The sequence below is a fragment of the Anas platyrhynchos genome, chromosome 5, assembly GCF_047663525.1.
Source record: "Anas platyrhynchos isolate ZD024472 breed Pekin duck chromosome 5, IASCAAS_PekinDuck_T2T, whole genome shotgun sequence".
Lineage (NCBI taxonomy): Eukaryota > Metazoa > Chordata > Aves > Anseriformes > Anatidae > Anas > Anas platyrhynchos.
In genome coordinates this window covers 54327059-54347032 of record NC_092591.1, presented here as the reverse complement: position 1 = coordinate 54347032, position 19974 = coordinate 54327059, and the positions used below count along the sequence as shown (strand labels likewise).

Genomic DNA, 19974 nt, shown 5'->3' with positions numbered 1-19974 from the left:
TGTTATTTTCCCCACTAAGAACAGGAAATTCTTCGCAGGGGAAAGGCAGTCTTATTCCGTGAAGTGGGGTGAAATAAGTGTAAGCAACTACAGGATTTTAAGACAAACTATGAAATAGAAATAGCAAACAACATCAACAGAACAAAATACAACGCGAAAGTTATGTACTGTTCTTATTTCTGCTTCAGCTGACAGCACAGACACATTCATTACAGGCTTGACGTGACGCTTTCTTAATGCGAAGAAGAAAAGCCTACTGGCAGCAAACAGCGGCTGGATCAGGCTGATTCTGCCCCTGGACAAGGGCTCCTCCAAGCCCCAGGCTGTAGCAGCTGGAGACATGGCGTTGTGATCAGGGACAGGGTCAACACAAACCATCATCATCATCAGAGGGCAAGGCACTCACAAAAATGCTTCACGTGACGTTAGCTCTAGATGTTACCAGAAGCCAAGTAGACAACTGTGGCACATGACATAAACACCAGCAATGACTTTGCCTTTTTTGTTTGTTTGTTAAACACCACTGCTTTCTTTCTCCAGCTAATAAATTTGCATGCAGCAGTTCACAGGCTTACGCTGAAAATGGAAGACCAAGGGATCCAGCCAGCCCTCATACTTCCATTAATACGAGCAAGGAAAATACTAGGGAAAAGAACAACCCAGTGAACTCTCAACGCCAGCAACAAAAATCAGCAGGAGGACACACACAATTGTTGAAAATAAGAAGTTACTGAAATAGTATTCTTCACCTTGAATTGCCTGTACCAAGACAGACCTACTGTAGAGAGACTTCTCCAGCTTGCTCACTTAAACTAAGAGCATTTATATAAACCGACTTCACTACTTGATTATACATCTGTGAATGCTATAATGAGACTCATTTCAACCTTTTAAGCTTTGGGTTTTCTTGGTCACTGAGAACATGACTGAACTTCATTTGAAGCTTGGAAAAGTGAGTATTAACCCTATGCTTCCAGTTACGCTCATCACGTTCTCAAATGGATACTAGTACAGCTGGGGCTAATATTTAAAATAAAGAATTAATTTAGCATGGAAGGAAGCTTCAAAAAGCCACAAACATGCAGGAAACCACAAACAAAACACCATATTCTCTAAATTACAAGTACAAATCAAGAAGAGGTCATAGCACACCAGCACTGCATTTCATCACAAAAGTGGGCTCTGTTGCATGTTCCCTTTTAGGACCAATCCTTAAATTTTAAATACAATTAATGGAAACGCACAGCCTCAAGAAATGGACCGTGCAGCAGAAACTTATGAAAGCTGTCATCAACAACACTAGATTTTATAATTTTGGGGCTATCTGAGCATTTTTCTATTTTCAAAACATATTATTTGCCTTACCTGTAAATGGGGTTTACATGACCGGAGATGACTGTCTCTCCTCAGCAAGAGAGAGGAGAGGGATCCTGACGTACCAGCTGAAGTGGCAAAGGCATTATATTCACTGTAACTCTAACCTTTCAAATAAGTAGGCAGCTAATTACAGAGCAACTGTCCAAATCTTTCAGTGGCATTCAAGTGAGGAAACAGGCTATGATTTTATTTATTTTCAATGTAAAGCTCTTTCAGTAGTGGGAACAGCTGGTAAAAGTAATCATTTGGCAAGGTCTGCCAAGGTCTAAAAACGTATTCGCCGTGGTAGATTACATAGTTTTAACCAAAATGATAGGCTGAAACATACAAATATTTATAAAAGAATAGGGTGCTTTATACACACGTATTGCACAATTTGGAAGTGTATGCGTTTATACACACACAGGTTTAGCGTGCTCTAAACATAGCCTCTTCATCTCATACTTCACTATTTAATTCTTTTCGCTGATCCCTCCTCATGAATCATGCATGTTTCCGTTGATATGCACAGAAATAGATGCATTTCAGCATACAGATTGCCAGCCACATCTGCAGGTAATTGCACTGACCACACAGCTCTGCATTCACGCAGCGTGGCACCAAGGCTAACTTGGAGGTTTATGAGAATTATTATGCCTTAGATATAGCAGTGCATTTCTCTGAAATATACATCTTGGTTGATTATTATTTTCCTGTGTCAACAAACCACACATTACCACTTAGAAGATCTCAGTAAGTAACATATCAATCTCATCTGTATGAGCCAGCCCTGATACACACATCACATACCCCCTGCTTACATTGTCATGCTCATATGTTCAGCCAGATATACACAGCCTTCAAGGTGGTGTGTTTTTGTTTTGTTTTTTTTTTCCATTAATAGCTACGGAAGACATGGTTTAAGCCACATGCAGAAGGAATTACTGGTGTAATTCCTTCCACGCTAGGAGACACAGATGAAACAGGGCCCTTGGAGCTAAGTATCACCAACACACTAGCATGGTGACTACCAACACATTGAGTTTTCCTCAGCTTCCTCAAACTGTGACTGAGCAATGGAGACTCTTGCTGGAGCCAGCATCAGAAAAACATCACCCAAAGCTGACAGTTGCTTGGTGAGCCCCTCGAAGCACTCAGGCAGGGAAGCTGAGTTTTGTCGTGCTGGTACCACCCCATTCGGCCTTACCCCATAGCCGTGAGTCACCCATTCAGCTTCTGAACCATGCCCGATGTCAAACACTGAAAGGCACCTGGGCATCCTGAAGCCCTCAGTTCTTGGTGATGTTGTGCCAGAGAAGCATTTTCAATCACCTCCAGCCAGGATGGAAAAGCGGCCACATCTCACATTGAGAATGAGTTCCAGCTCAGAATCAATTTTCTGTCTGGATATCTGTCAGCATCCTCTAAAAATCAGCACAGTTAAAGCCTTCACAACACAACAAAGTTTTAACTCCAGCTTCTGTTCTTCATCTTGCTCTTCATAAGCAAACATAGGACACATCATACATGAACTCTGAACTCCAAGCCTTATGTTCAGCTACGCGCTAATATTATTTTGCACTGAGCAACGTTTCTTCCATGGAAGACCTGCAATCTGGAAATCCAGACCATGTGCCTGCCATGGATTCATGTCATTAATAATGAAAATAAATAAATAAACTGAGATTTGGTAGCAATCGTAGCACAGAAAATCTTTGTACTCTGAACTTATTACTCTTGGAAAACATGAAGAGATTTACAGAGTACAAGTCTTCAGAATATTTAGTCAGAAGTTTTCTTTATCATCAAAGGCCTAGAATGGGGATCCAACAAAAACAAAACACAGTCTACACAGAATTTGAAAATAAGCTGCTTGATGTGAAAGTCAGATGGCCCAGAAACAACTTCTGCTGGCTATCAGCTCGCAGGCCGCAATGCCTTGCTCGTTGTCTGGCCCTACTTCAATGCCAGACCTTCTCAGTAAACAATGGAGGTACAAGGACTGGATGTTAAACCCAGAGAGCGTAGCCACAAGAATCTGGTGGGGAACGTGATGACAATACATGATCAAAGCATGCATTTACGAACTGATTCAGTTTTGAGTCTAAATTTCAAGATGCATATTCAAGGGCAAGTCACACAGATTGTTCTTGCCTAGGACAGGTATTTCAGCTACCAACTATGCAGGTTAAGCAAGCAGAGAGCACTTATAAGAAGATTCCTTCCTCTCCAGCTACTGTCTTGTCCATTACTCTCTTACCAGTGTGCATTTCAAATCAACTCACAGTACTAAAAAGGGATTCCTTAATGTGCCATAATACAAACACCACCACGCATCTTTATCTCTGTGAGTAAAGTCGCCTCTAGTGCAACACAGTGAATGGTCAAATTAGTGATAGACAGTGCTCGTTTTCCATAGGCATCACACCCACCCCAATAATTCACTAAATATATAAAATATTTATTTTATTTTTTTTTAACTGCGAGAATCAGTACCACAAATTGGCAATTCATTATCACATAAGCAATCCTTTCAACTGAATTTGAGTCCTGGTATTAGCCTGGTGGATTTTGGCAAATTGGTACCAAACTTGCTAAGTTCTGGTAATTTGAGTAGGAACTGTAAGCCTCACCTTATCGTACTCAAAGCAGCATGACCATAGAGCAATCTGCTTCCACAGTATGCTAGGCTAGTTCTGGTTTCTAAATCACTTCCAGATTTGTTCGTGTACACATCTCTAAGCAATGTCATGAAAATCTGAACATTCCTGATGGAAAAGCGTTGTGGTGTATTGTGGCTGAGAATCATAGGACTTTTCACGTCACGCCGAGCCTCAGTCCTTGCCTCTAAGCTCTTAATTGCAAGTGACTGTACTGCTGAGGAAGGACATCTCTGGAAACACGGTACTGGAAAACTCTCGTGTTCTCAGGCAAGTAGTTTTCCTCTTTGCTTACAAGCAAGTCTTCAGCAACCATGAGCACAGATCACTGCACATTGCTCTTCTGAGTATCATCTACATACCTCATAGGATCTTACGCTGGGTCTGAAGTAGCAAGGATACTTCAAGTCTGAAAGGAAAAAGGGGCAAAAATCAAGCCCCTTATGCAAGGCCTCTAATGAGGCTAGGTAACCTAGCTTTTCTTTAAAGTGTATCAACAAAATCACAAGAGCTTAAACTGAAAATTATTCAATGGATCACACACTGAAATTCACAGCAGAAAAGGACCGGCGTAACTCACATCTGTGAATTCCAAGTACTTGGAGAAATAACACAGGCTTTAAAGCACCACTGGTAGTCTACAGTAAAATGAAAGCTAGATTGTGAAATAAACCCCTTCCCTCCACAGAAAACCAACTATGAAAGCAATTCTTCAGCTTTTTCCATTTCTTCCTCCAGTAACTGTGATTCATTTCTCAGTCATGGATGGACCATGGAGGTAATGCAGTACGAACACATCCAGAAAGAAGGAAAGAGTACACCCAGAAACAGCATAAACCATCACAGAGCTGTTCCTTGCCTAGTTTCTTGCTTCTCCATTTTCATCAACTCACTGGAAAAGGAAGGATCGAGACAGTTACTGTTATAAAAACGAATGCATCTTCATGGAAAGACCCTGGCCAAAAAACACTGCCTCTTATTCATGGTTCAAGTTTGTCGTGTGCATTTCCACAGAGAGATGACGGAGCTCTCACCCCAGAGATCTTGCAAGCTATTTAGACAAAACAGAAGGATGAAGGCTGGGGATAAAACAGCATGCAAAGGTGCAAGCTGTGTGTTTGACTGTTCAGCAGTTTAATACAGCTCATCATTCTCCTTGTGTGAATGCACTTGAAATACAGGTCACAGCCAAACCCTCGATGTAATAGTAAATAATACAAATTATTATTTTTAATAAGACACCTATATTACTTCTCTGCCAAACTTACTTGTTACAATTGTGTTTCTCCTCCACACAACACAAGGTTTGTTATTTAAGAACCTTTCCTGTAAGGCTGCTGTGAGCAAAGGGAGCAAGTTTGTACCACTCTCCTTCGCTCTTTGCGCAAAGATTTCCAACCTGGTGTGAATTTTGCTTAAATTCATTTTCTAAACACACATTGCTGTTCTCGTAGCTTTACTTGAGCATATATCCTAGCAAACTGCTAGAACAGCATTTAGAAAATGTCAGCTTAGTACAGTTTTCCAAGTAGGCTCAAAATACTCGAGAGGAAGGTGCAAAGAAGTCTTGACTGTCTTCTGCTCAGCCAGTCCTGCTTCATTGTACTTAGATCACTACCATCCTCATCCCACATATTTCAGCTTCACTGAAATACTCCTGTATTTTCTCTGTTGGCCCCTGCTCTAATGCAGAGGTTTTCTGGGTAGAAAAATCTCCCCTGTTCAGAAGTGAATGCACATCCCCCTTTCACCTAACCAGCCTATCACCAAAGGAATCATCCCCTTGATTGCCCCAACAGTACATTAGCAGATACATATAGAATATATACACACTCATTTTCTACCACTTAAGCTCGCCTGCCTGAAATCACAGCTGATGCCCACTCAAGCAGCTTTCAACACTCAGAACCCCTGCTAATTTCAATGCAAATTCCCCACTGAGTACTACAAGGTCTGGGGTCCTGCAAACATTTACAGCATAATGAAGTAACCATGACACAAACCAGAAAGAATACCAGTTAAATATGTCAGCCGTTAGCCATATGAATAGGAATTAATATATACGTATTTTCTAATCCATGGAACAACTACAGGTTCTGCATTAATAAATAGTGCAAATGTAACAGCACTAAAAAGCCCTTGGAGCCTGTACAGCCTTCTGTAAAGAAGCTTAACAGACAATTACACCAACAGTAGAAAAGCTAATGGTAACTTAATTTCAGGAAAAATCTGGTGTAGAAATCCATCACAGATGACCTATCTCACAGCTCAGTTCTTTTACATCCTTGATATTGCTTATCTTGCTGGGATATCCTGAGGTGCAATCTGCTTCAGTGCCTTCAGAAAGGGAAAAACATTAAGCTTCAAGTTACATGCCAGCAACAGAAGAAATACTATAGCAACTGAGTGAGGTGTAATTACATGAAAGGTACCCAACTACGAGAATACCGTGCATCTCAACTTCCAATCATCAGTTTTACATTTTCTACACAATGCCTAGAAGATAAGCATCTGGTATCGTGTGCTTATCAGCACACACTACCGATTTCATGCAGTTTTGCCTACAAAAACAAGATTTCTGAATTGTTTTTACAAGCATTTGCTATCTATCAGTATGATTTATCATTTAAAAGGGTATACAAGGCATCTAGCGATTTAAAAGATTTTCCTCCTCGGAGTATTTTTTTAGATATGCTTGTGTTCGTACGAACCCATTTCAGTCACTACAATAGGAAGCTGATATTGACCAAATTAACAACCTAGTACTCCTGTAACTACATCATGAAATCATACTGCGTACTACTCATTACTCTTTTCCAAAAGCAATACTCAAATTACAGCGTGTGAAATGAATTACATTAGTTCCCTAATTAGATATTCTTTTCCTATTACCAAAAAATTGGTATTTGATGCAACGCAAGCGTGCGCAACACATTAATAACCACAGTCAACAATGTGAAAGGTCGCAAAGATAACTACTCATCACTGTAGAATCTGGGCAGGTAGCCAAAACCAACAAAAACATGGATATTAAGCTACCATCAGTAGTTATGAATAGTTGTTGGCTTCCCAAGTTCAACACTAGGCAGTGTGTCAGATGTTTGAGGTCTGCCTCATGAAAGCCTTCATTTCCAAAGGGTTTGTAGCTGCACGAAGTTCTGGGTTAACGCAGCATATGCTGCGGTGCAATATGACTGACAACGTGCATAAGTTGTAGGCACCCAATAGTTAAGATACTCGAGCCTAAAACTTAATTCCGAGCAATTTGCTGAAGGGCACAGACATGTTTTCCTCTCAAGTGATAAGGATGAAAAGTAACCTAATTCAACAGTCATCATTTTATTTTACTTTTGACACTGTCTGCATAAAAAGATACCATAGTACAAAAAAAAAAAGTCTTCCTCCAATCGTTAAATAGAAATAAAAACAGACTGTTTTCATTACTTAAATGGCACTAAAATCCTACCTGGGAACCCACACTCTATTAAGAATGGCTGTGATGATAGTCATCAATCTAACAATGTAAAAACCATCCTAGATTATTAATCTTAATTGGCAACAAAAGGTGTCATTAAATTTCATCACAGGAATTGACTTGCAACCAAAAATTCAGCATGCTATTATCTTACAGAAGAAAGTCAGTCATTCCAAATTCCCAAAAGAATTTGGACACGATATCCGGGCATCCTTTAATTTTGCTGAAAACCCAGGCAAGCTGTAAGGACGCATAATGCCGTCCTGTTGTATCCTCCAAGGACCACGCTAATGGTCTCTGTATCACCACCCCCAGCTGGTCGGCTAGCACAGCACTTACGGGGCACTCCGGAGCAAGCACTCCGTCCGGTACGAGGTTGGTAATAGCACGCCTCGAGGTTCATCGGGGACCACGGAGGTCTGGGAATTCAGCATGTGTTGTGGCACAAAGGCAGGGACTGTCCTTTCTTGTCCTCCGTGTACGGAAATTGTTGAATCTGGACCAGTTTCCCAGGACTCCAGGATTAGATGCAAGGAAATGAATGAATGATTAGAGTTATAACTGTGGAGCACAGGGCACTCGGGAGGGCTGTGAGAGAAGAGACCCTGACCTCCTCTAACCATTCTGCTATCTTAGACTCTCCCACTCAGACAAGGTTTGCTGCAAAAAACCCTAAATAAATAAATTCTGCTTTGAATATTTGAAGTACACCTACCGAAAAGGCTTACTATGTCAATTGCAATCCTAACCGCTACTGTAGTTCATATAAGTGGGATGCATGAGACCTTTACACTATTGTCCCCACCCATCCAAAATCATGGCATTTGTGAAATAAATTAGAAGTTTACTTTGAAGACACAGTGTAAAAGTTAATCAGCATATTCACTTGGTTTCTACATGCACCTTGATCGTAAAGAAGTCATTCTGCACCGTGCAGCCACCAGCTTTTATTGAACAGCATATGCAGCCACGATACATCACCTTAAGGCAGAAGAAATGAAAACAGGCAGGGGGAGAGGGGAGAAGCCTCTATTTCATCATCTCTGGCAACACGTACAACTGATGCAGATTAGATGGAGCTACTTGGCTGTCTTTACACCCTAACAGCATGAGGAATGGCTTGCTGCCATTTCCACACACTCCTCTGATGCTACAAGCCTGTTTTATGAACACATACATCTTCTGGTCACTATCTGCAGAACGCATCAGGATTTTGTACAGGTAGGAACAGCCTGTACTTCAACAGAAAAATTAGAAAAATACTCTATTCCAGAATGAATGGAGTATTTCTGTTAGCCCATATAGCAATAAGGACAAGCATACATTTTAACTTTTAAGATGATTTCCTTATATGAGGTGAATGCTTGCATTATTTTCGCCTTCATGTTGCTTGCTTTGCGTTTTAGCTGCGGCAGACAAGAACAAGTATTTCTTGTCATTCATGAAGACTACCCACTACAATTTCCATTTTTACTTGTGGCAACAAATAAACACACACACAAATAAATAAATAAATAAATAAAATAAAATAAAATAAAACAGAACTGCAAGAACTTGCAGGAGCAGGAGGAAAAGCACAAGCCAGCCATAGCTCTCCTCCACCACCATCCAGCTCTCCCTGATCCAGAGATCAGCCCAGGACCTCGGACCCACATTGCCTAAATGCCACCAAGGGCTATGGTGCCAGACAGATTCATTTCAACTACCAGAACTAATACTCTGCTCTTTACAGAGGTGCTCACATGCACCAAAAAACTGAATAGCCACCACTAGGAGCTGAAGATATATTATCTGCAGGTCAAACAAAGACAGAACAGTTCCACAAGACCATCATCAAGATACTGCGTTCATGCTGTTATTGGCTACATTGTATGTTAAGAAAGCTTGATTATTATTTTTTTTTGCTAGCATATCACTCAGCCCTGTCGTTTCTAGGTTTCAAGATGCTTTGCAAACTGAATTTTGTCCCATGTTACAGATAGGAGAGCCCAACAGGCAGAAACCTTTTACACTACCTTATGAACTTTCCCATAAAAAAGACATTGTGGGCCAGGAAAGCCAGAAGAACCCTGTAGGATTTGTAGTTTATACCTTATCTGTCAACAGTATTACCTCCTAAATCACACGGTCAACAGTTAGGACACTGTCACGAGGCAGTATGTATATTCAGGCTCATATTGATTCTGTCACAGTATTAAACATCTTCACTTCAGATTCAGCTACTGCAGATGATACTAGACCACCCACTATCAAGATTTAATGTTCCTGGCTCATCCTAAAGCCAAGGTCTATCTGCACAGACCCTAGTCTGTACGCTCATCCACCCATTTCAGTGTTTCAACATGCTGTACTACACCCTAAGTTCATATGAAGACTCTACAAGGTGAAAAATGTCCCCTATACTCAACTTTCATCCTCTGCCAGCTGATTATTATGACACATCATTTGACTTTAAAAAGCATGCATCCATGTATTTGCTTTCCCACTTGATAAATATTTATGAAGATTTTATTCCAGTCCTAACACATACACAGTATAACTAATCTTCTTTTTATTTAGTCAAGGAAAGGAGGTTAAAGGAAAATAAGTTTAAAGACAGGCTGCTCCTATTGCTGAGCACAAGCTCCAAAAGTCAGCGTTTTGAGTGAAACAACGAAGGTTTGGAATGCAAATTCAAAGGAAAAAAAAAATAATCACAGAAACCAGAAATTCCAGGATTCAAGCACCTAGGTCATGTCACAAACAGCTTTGCAGCACTGAGATAGCATGCAAGATTAACATGAGTTTCACAACAACGAAGCGTGGTAGGAACCCAAAATTACAAAAACTAAGTATGTTTGAAGGAAAGATCTCTTCTGGTGTTTAGCGATGATTTTCTCCATTTACTAGCACATGAGCTGTAAGCCTAGGTAACATTAAAGCAGTACTTGAAGAAACTAACAAACTGATGCAACGACTACTTAATTTAGTATTTTATATTGACTTTAATCAAGTCATCAGTTCTGGCCGATAGGGACAGAACACACTTCTTTCAATAACTCAACTACCACCATCTCATTTTTATGTTGTAGACCAATGGGAAAAAAAAAAAAAAAAAGAAAAGAAAAGGAAGGGAAGCCCAGTTCCTGTCAGCCTTGCAACAAATTAACTACAATCCAAGTTATCTTATCCAAAATCTAGCCATTTTGTGCTCCAGTTTCTATCCTGTCTTATTTCTGTGTTCACAGGCTGTGCCTCGAAATTTTGAATATCACAGCACTAAATCGAGACATTTTAAAAAATCATTACCTTGTTTGACATGATACAGCAAAATCACTGATGGAAACAGTAGATACTGGAATTGGAAAAACTCAGAGAAATACACACAAATAACACAGGCAACTCCATCTGCCTTGTTACATTTTTGGAGTAGTCATATCAGATGTATGTTGTTTATTCAAAACAAATCCTCCAAGTCACTGAAGATCTGATAGTCGCTGCTGTCATCACAAGGAAGAACTGAAGACTTCAGAAAATAAACAAACAGTGCAAGCTAAATGTTTATAGCATGTAGATTTCTAGTTTTCCACCTATAAATGAGTTTTTTTTTCTGTAACAAGCTTAGCTCGTCTCTATTGATTTCTCAACTTACTCTATTATCAAATCTTGGAAGCTGCTCCCTTACCCCTCAGCTCCCTTGAATGCATCTCCTTTTTCAAGAGCAGAACACTAAAAAACAGCTAGACAAGTCTGAGTACATATTTATTACCATCAGCATGCGATAGCCTCAAGAGACATCCATGCATCATATTCAGTTAGCAAAAAAAGGAAGCAGAGTCTTCAATACCATGCTATTTTTTCCCTAATGGGGTAAGGACAGGCTAATTTGTAAGGCAGTTGATTCCTTTCTAATGGATGAATGACAGCCTTCTGTAAAGGGAAGAAGGAAGACTGTTCTCTCACCGAGTTTCACTGCCACTGGAATGTGCCAGGAGCCTCTTCCTGCCAACCTCAGGCTCCCAAAGACAGGTCTGCTTCCCATCAAAAGCTGCAGCAAGCTCCTGAGGAATACCAGGAAGGTCTGGATATCTCCACTGGCTCAGTCCCTCCTACAATACTATGCATTTGCCATTGCCACCTAAGACCGTGGTTCGCTGTCTTCTCCTATCTCTGAGTCACTTCGCATCGCCAGAAAAAGAGGAGAGAGAGAGTGAACTGGTCAAGGGGAAAAGTGCCGCAGAAAAGGAGAAAAAAAAGCTTATAGATATACTATTCCTTCCAGTTTTCATCTGCAAAGAGAAAGGAAGTTTTGACTTGATCTGGAAAACATGAAGACCAGTGAGACACCACTCTGAAAGCAGGTTGCAGGTTAGAAGAATAAGTTCAGGGAACTTAGTCCAGCAGTTTCCTAGCAGTTAGGCCAGTGTAACTTTGAACAATGTTAGAAGAAAGAAATACCAGCTTTCATTTCCAATACAGCTATTTTACTACTAGGTTGCATTATGTTCTAGATACTTCTTTCAGCAATCCTTTGAAAATGATACATGAACTTAAATTCAGACAGACATACAATGCTTTCCTAAGAGAAATGCATAGCCAAGAAATGCATCTCTCTCACTTGCAAAAAAATCTCCTTCATCTGCACTAGCAGAGCCACAAGCACGCATCAATATGTTTCAAGATGTAGATACAGTACTACAGACAACCCAAATTTAATTTCTTTCTCAAAGAATACATTATAGCTTTATTGCTACTTCAAGTCATTACTAATATTTTTCTTAAATATCTGAGAACTGCTGCAATATTATGCAAGCATAAATAACCTTATGCCACATCTGTCAAACTAGACCATAAGCCATCAGAAAACAAACACCAAAATAACAACAAAACCCCAGCATTCAGTGCCTAAAAACAAATGCTGAATAAATGCATGTCTGTCTCTCTAAAGCCTGCCTTTCCGACAGACCCCTGAGGTAAGCTTAGCCTTGTGATAAGGACTAAAATTAGTAAATAAGTCAGTATTATCACCGAGTCTGTTCCCTCTGCACTCCTGCCCCTCCTTCTTCCCACTGCCTTTGCCTTTCTTACCCCTCCCTTCACCAGGGATATCAAAAAAGATAGCCGAGCCCTGGTGTGTCAGACTCGCTTCCAGGCACAGACACTGTGACAGGCAGTATCTGGCCACTATGAGGTTCCCAGCTAGTTAGGTTTTAAAGAATTTAATATCACGGCCCACACATTATTCCATACTACAATTACTTCAAAGCCAGAGGCTATCCATTTGCATAATAATGAACATTTTTCTAAAGAGGTGCACAGCAAACTACACACTAATGAGTTCTAGTGCATGTTATCTAAAAGTCACACTTGCTGTATAAAAATACTTTAATTAAAAACACAACCTCTAATTTTTACCTACTTGTACCTTTTAAGTAACAGACTGAGACAGACACCTGCTCTATTAAACAAACAACAACACAGGGCTCACTTCCACAACACTGACTTGAAGAAATGCACTAATTTATTTACGTTGGACTGCTCACATGTGTAAGGACTGCAGGAACAGGCTGGCTACGTGCGCTGTGCATCAGTAGAAAGGCATCCTATAGCACAGGAGACTTGGTTTTGCTACATTTCAAACAGAAAAAACATGGGAAATACGGATGTTTCTGCTAAATCTCAGCAGCAGATTCATCAGCACTGTAAAAGAAAGGAGGAACGGATGAGCGCATTTCACTGCTGGAGAAGCATCTTCAAGGACACTCTGGAACCTGATCATTCCAGAATAAGTTTCAATAATCTAACTCAAACCAGAAGTTTCCTAGGCAGCGAGTTCTCTGTAGTGTCCTATAATCCGTGCTTGATAAGAGTGCAGCAGGCTTTCCCTTTTTAACATTAAATACTTTTTTTTTTAATTTTTAAATGAGTGTTCTTTATGCTATAATGTATAACACACTCTTTGTATTATAAAGACTACTTAGACTATATAGTACTTATATTTACTACTGAAACTTTTGGCTTTGATATCTTTGAGGTTAGATTGATGGAGCTGTTATGATCCTAGCAATCAAATCCTAATTATTACAGCAGGACGTGCAGAGTTGGAGTAATAGGGTCACTCACACATAGCACCTCGGGTAGCACAGACCAGGACAGCACCGTGAAAGTCCCCAGCGCAAGAGCTGCACTGCACGTGCAAAAAAAAAAATAATGAGAAAACAAAAACTGAACACCTCAAAAGCTTGGGGAGGGCTGCACCACCGAGTCCAGCGTCAGAGCTTTGGCTCTGGAGCTGTCCCTACCATTCCCCAGGCCCCAACCATGAGCTTGGAAGGTGGAGAAGACAGCACTCAGCGCTGAGTACTGCCCAGCCGCACAGCCCACCGCTGGCTGGAGACGCCCCCCGAACCAAGCTGCCTGGCTGAGTTTTAAAATGTCCTGGGTAATTCATGCCCACTGGAGATCAGGCGAATGGTGTCCCATGCCTCAGGGTGTGAAGGCCCTGTCAGCGGGGTCTGAGGCCAGCCTGGCTCATCCCACCGCCCCAACACAGCCGCTATCGATCAGCGCCGCGGGCGCACGGCTCACCGCACAGGCTGCTGCGGATCTGTCCCCACAGATCACACCAGCATACTCTTAATCTGTCATCACCCGAGAGGAAAAAAGGCCAGTGTAAAACGAGATGCTACGGAGATGCATACAAGCGGGGACATTCTTGCAGGTGAGGGCAGCAGTTTGGGTGACTTGTCAGCACCAGCCCCCACCCCTGTGGGGCTAAATGGCCCTGTGTAAATGCTCTTCCACACAATCATTTCCAGAGGCTTTCCAGAATTTGGTAATGAAACCACCTGCTTTGGCAGAGAGACAGGCTCAGCTCCAATGAACATAGTCTAATTTATCCCTCTGCTATACCCTGAGTTAAGATAAAGACCCAGAGCTGGAGAACAGCACCATCAGGAAGTTTGCAAAAGGCACTGTAAAGATTTTTAACAGATTTCCAGAGTCTGTCCTCAGCAGCGTAACATTTCACACAACCAGTCCATCAGTACAGAGCCACAACAAGCAGCAGCTCTTTGTCAGTCTCGTCTCTCAGCTGCCTGCATCTCCTCATCAACTTTACTCTCTCTAACAGAAGCTTGAAGATGCGTTAACGTGGAAGGCCAACACTGCCCTTGGTCACTTAACCCATCGATAAAATCAGGATATTTAAAGCACACACAAATGATTGAGAAAGGTACAATACAAAGTTGTGCAACAACACTGTGCTCATCAATGGATGCTTTTCATATCCCTAGAACTTCAGGTGAACTCCTAAGTCAAGGCAAAGTTATTTTAGGCTAATAAGCTTCACTTGAGGTGAGGAAAAGAAGGGTCTCAGTGAGCATAGGATTTTTTTGTTCATTGTTTTATTCTTGCTCAATGTAAGAAGTGTCCTTTTGCATCAAGCTAATGCCTTTGAGAATTTAATTGAGCATTGTCAGGCAAGAAGAGGATGGAAGCATGCCAATGCACATACCCCAGAACACTCCAACATACAGGGATTCCTTAAAGCTAGATTTACTCTGATGCACACAAACTGCATAATGTAGTAACACAAACAGCTTGGCAGATACAAGATAACCACTGCACATCAGGCAGAAGTCATTATTTGGATTTAGTTATCTATTCTTGAGGTATCCCCTTTCCTCCTTATGATATCGCATAATTAACATCTTGAATATCTTGGGAGGCACCCCTTCAGGGATAATTGTTTGGAAGGAGACTCCAGAATGTTAACAACTGAAAAACAAAATCATGCCTAATATACAAGACTGAAGTGGTTCTGACACTGCCACAACTATAGCTTTATTCTCTGGGAGAGAAAGACCAATTTGATACCAGTTATTTACCAAGAAACTTAATTTCAATCACAGACCAAAAAGAAGTTGACCTGAAAGAGGTTCCTGAGCCATGTTAGCACCTAAATCATTGGGACATAAATGGGAATTGCTGTTGTTCTCTTCTCTCCAGTTTTGCAGTAGTTGTAAAGTTTTTTTTCATTTTCAGGCTCTGTATGCCAACATTCAGTCCTTGAACGTGAACAGATCTGCTTCAATTCAACCTAAAACGAAGGTGGATTTTGATCTTTCGCTTGGATCACTGAACACCACATAAAGTGCTACCCACATAGCCACAGAAAAACACTGATCTTACGAGTCTCAATATTAAAGTGACCACCAAGAGGAACAGAAATAACTAACCCAGCACACCTCCTTTACAGAGCCCACCCGTCCATGCCCCATCTGTTTTCGGAGCCGTCTGTACCTGTACCACAACTTACAGCGTATGTACATATGCTACGTATTGTTTACTCCCTTTCACACAACAGAACATAGGTAAAGACCTGTAATTTGCACAAGTATTGGTAAGACCTCAAGAAATCACATGTGAGCTTTTTCATTTACAGGAACACAGAAGGCTTGGGGGAAGAGGAGAGGGCAAAGAGCCGGCGAGCCGACAGCACCACACCTGAGCCAGCTCTGGATGAGACGAGATGCCACGGCCATCTCCAGTGCAAGCAGCTCACCACTCGCAGTTTTGTCTTTGACAGGTCTAAATCAGCACAGCTCCTTTGGGCCACATCTTAATGTAAACTGACACAAGTTGGAAAAAGTCATCCCCAATTTTAAAAAACTTGCGCAAGTGCAATTCCTTTTACCAGCCAGATATAACAACAGGCATCAACAGACAAGATTCACTGTTTACCTTATAGAAATACATTTGACAGCCGTAGTTGGCACCGTTTCTTCATCCAAGAAATTTCGTTAAGACTCTAGCCTGATTAGGAAAGGACTGGCAATAATGAAATCACACTTACTCCTACAGCTTCCTCATTAAAACCACTACAGAAACAACTTTAAGAGGAAAAAAAAAATAGAAGAAAAATAAATACAAGATACTCTGTAACAATCAGGAAGATTCAATTTTACATCAATTTTACAATATGAGCAGAACAACTCATTTCTTTGAGCCAGTTTCTTAACAAAGAGTGGCTTGAAATAGTCACAGACAGCATGCCCACAAAATGGCTTTCAGGAACATCTTAAATGCAGCAAACATATGACCTGCATGCAGAAGCTGAGAACGAGACAGATCACCAAGACTCATCCATGCAACCAAGCCCCAAATCTGACTTACCAATATTAAGTTGAAAGTAGGCATTTCAATGATCTTAATTACAAGAAAAAAATACGAACCCCACAGTTAAGAACCAAAATCCTTCATCAATTGTTATGCTTAGAGAAGGCTTTCAGTATTTGTTAGATGAAGGCATGCCCATGACTTTCTTCCGTTCTTCCACTCGGTGAATTTGTATTGCATTTCTTTTTCCAGAGGAGACCAATTAGCAACGTTCTTGAAGCACCACACCGCAGCTTGCCGTTAATTCCATAAGCTAAGGCTTGCTGCAGTTTATAGGGGTTATACTTGAGTGCTTTCACACTGGCTTGACATCTCAACAGCAATCAGCCGCTTTAATGTCTCGGCACAAACACCCACCAACAAAACGGCACTCAGCCAATGTTGCCCCACCTTAAACACTACTTGTTCTTTGTAACAGAAGGTCAATACCTGAGAGACCGCTTATGCTTTTTAAGCTGACTTTGGCAGAAGTCAGAAGTGTAACAGAGCTACTTATCCGAACGGGCAATCAGAAAGACTGGGAATGAAGGCTAGAAGCCAATTGAAGAAATATTTCCTCTCGATCCTCAACAGAAAGCGTGTTTAAATGAGAACACAGGGAAGAAATGTCTTCCATGATCTAGGACAGCTGAAATACACCAAGATTACTGTAGCCATGTCTTTTACCTGCTTTACAGCGATGTCCTCAAGTCCCCTCAGCAAATAAAACCCTAACTGCCCAGTTACTGGTGATGACTGACTGTCCATTTTTGCTAACATAAAATAATCTACACACAAATTCAACAAGCCTCCAAAATCAGCTATGTCATCTCTTGCATTGAAAGACTTTGTTGCCAAGGTCACATATTGGTATAAAAACCGCTCGCTTTATTCACATTAGTAATCTGACTACCTTCAGTTGGACCACTTACACGGTTGTTCAAGCCGGTCGTATTTTTTAGGGCTATATTACAACTTCCAAGGAATTTGGCTTTGTAGTTCTCACCACAGCCAACCTAAGTTGTGCTGCTAGATGCCATGCTACCCTGAACATTAAAGTACTTTTAAAGCCTGGGTGGAAAGCTAATTCCACCTCTACTGATTTCCGTGGTGAAATTTCTAGTTCAGCTCAATTTCTAGTTCTTGCAGATCAGCCAAACTGCAAAAAGCCAAGCTTTGTACCACTAAACAATAAACACAAATACTAAACCTCATCTCACTTTGATCAATAGAGGGTATGAAGTAGATACCTAGAAATATGCTTACAAAAAGAAAAAAGCAAATCAAGCAACGTCTTTATTTCTATACCATAAATGAAAACCTAGCTTTCTGGTACTTTACTTGGGGAAGATATGCCAGATGCATCGATTGGCATATATACACATACTGATTGCTTACTGCTTCAGAAACACTAAAGAAAGGCTGACTTTATAGCCATAAAATATATCATTAATAAAAAAAAAAAAAAAAGCATTTGTCTGATTTCAAATGAGCTTGGTCTTATTTCTTCCAGTACTAGTCTCATTTTTCAGTAACAGAATTAATCATCAGTAGATACTTCTAACAGCCTTGGATCACAAACACATTTTTTTCCAATAAGAAATCAAACAATTTTAAGCTTAAGAACATCACAGTTTACATTATTATTCAATTCCACCATAACAACTGAGTCGTGTCAACACTTTTATTCCAAAATTATTTTTCCCAGTAAACACAAGTCTGAAGCTCTCTTCAGTAACCTTTCCCTGGAAAATTCAATAGGAAATGAAATGTAATACTCTATTAAGACTTGTTTTGCAAACAGAAGTGAGAGAGATCACCCGAGCATGAAGAGTCATTAAAATGGATCTTACATATATCATTATAAATTTAATAATCTCCATGACGGCTAGAGTTCAAGTTAAAATGAATGTCAGCAAAGCATGACCAATTGATGTTATCCCAGCTGCCACTGAGCCTCACTTGGGGTTATATTATACTTTCAGAGACCATATACTACATGTGTACCAAATACCCAGAGCCAGGAGCAGATGGGAGATGTAGGCTTCTATACCTATCAGCAAGGAGAGGCATATTAATTTTGGGGCATCCAAACAGTCAGAGTCGACTTTGGTGTCTCAGGTCCCAAACGTTTTTCCCATCTACTCGATACACAGTACACTACTGCATGCCTGAGGAAAACATAAAATATGAGTGGCCTCCAGAAATAAAGTCGATAGAAGGATTTTATTGCTGCCCTTATTGATTTTCTTCAGCTCCAAAAGGCTTCCTTGAAAAAGCAGAAGGAAGACCGTGTCAGCTCATCAGTTAACAGATCACGCTTGGTGCAATTAAAATATATTTTGGAATTCTAGTTGGTTGCCCAAATAAGTACTCCTGAAATGTCATTCTTCTGAGGAAACAGCTATGTTTTATCTCATTTCTGAAAGTTTTCCAAGCTGCTTTGATTTCTAATGGAGTGACAAAATCCACTCTGACTCTTCAGTAGACTCGAAGAATTTGTGACACATGCCTCCTCCTCTCCAAAATTAGACAGCACCGTTGAACAGCAAAATAATATTTGATGGTCCGTCTTACCCCCCACCCCAATTTATTTCACATGAAATACAAATCATGGATAAAAGCCACAGGGAAAGGGAGCTCTTCACACAAAGCCAAGTAACAGCATTGGTTTTTGTTGGTGCTGTTTTTGCTGTTTTAAACCAACAAACAAATCTGCATGGAAAACAATACAAATGATACATACAGCAAAAGCATGTCAAGTGTTACCGTCTGTTTGACTGGTACCAGGAAAACAACTTTGAAGCCCCAGTTGTTCACAAGCTACAGTTTTTCAGAGATAGCAACTTCATTTAGGTCAACTTAATGCACATAGCCAATCAATTACCATTAAATAATACAATGCCACCTTGACACACCAGGCTTCCACAAAGCACTTGTGCAAAATGGGATCTGTCAGCTGACATTAAGTATGTTCCACTGTGCATTTTGAGTTGTTTCAAGTTGGTCACGTCTGGAAACCACATAAAAATGATAACATTATCATCAGGACAATAAGGACACTGACAACCATGCCACGCATTCAGCAAATTTACTGGCCAAATCCCAAGAAAGCAATTTTTTTTAGTCTCCCTACCAATACCAGTAAGAGTTAAAGCTACAACAAATCAATAATTTAAGTAGACTTCGCAAGAGTCAATGTACCTCATTTACACCACAGATCTCTTCACCAACAAGTAGCCAACATTCTGGAGATATCTCCCTTACTTTACTCATATTGCAATTTTCATTCCCCTCAGCTCCTTGCTCCATACATTGCAAGAAGTCTGAACAGAAAGACAACTT

At 40.6% G+C, this 19974-nt stretch overlaps 1 protein-coding gene across 2 annotated transcripts in view; it reads right to left on the bottom strand.

The window, feature by feature from the left end:
- The window catches only part of NAV2 (neuron navigator 2), a 424692-nt gene that overhangs the window by 378172 nt on the left and 26546 nt on the right, over positions 1–19974 (bottom strand). The gene's annotated exons all lie outside the window — the stretch shown is intronic.